Raw genomic sequence first — 415 nt, forward strand, 5'->3', positions numbered from 1 at the left:
ACAGGTACCACTAGCAGTGTAGTACAGTGCAGTAGGAGGAGTAAGCCACGAACCATCGTGATACATCAATCAATCAGTTGATCACCACATCATAAATCTCGACGGACGAGGACGAGGAAGGTCGACGTCGGATGGCTGAATCACCTCTCATCTTTCATCATCATCATCACTACTTGATGAGTAGTGCTACTCATCGCTTTGTGGGTTGTTGCGATGCCATCAACATTATTATGTATGGTTACTCTCTACTACTAGTAGGAAGTCCTATGCCTCTTATTACTCGCCACACTTGAAATAGAATGCTGCTGATGCTTTTGAAGCGCTACTTTCTTGCGGTCTTCTTGTCGCAGGGTACTGCAAATTACTGTCGAGCCTGTTTCGCTTCTTTGTGATCGTTAAGCCTGCCCCCGAAAAG

The sequence above is a fragment of the Plasmopara halstedii genome (genome assembly GCF_900000015.1).
Source record: "Plasmopara halstedii genome assembly, contig: Scaffold_1583, whole genome shotgun sequence".
NCBI classification, from domain to species: domain Eukaryota; phylum Oomycota; class Peronosporomycetes; order Peronosporales; family Peronosporaceae; genus Plasmopara; species Plasmopara halstedii.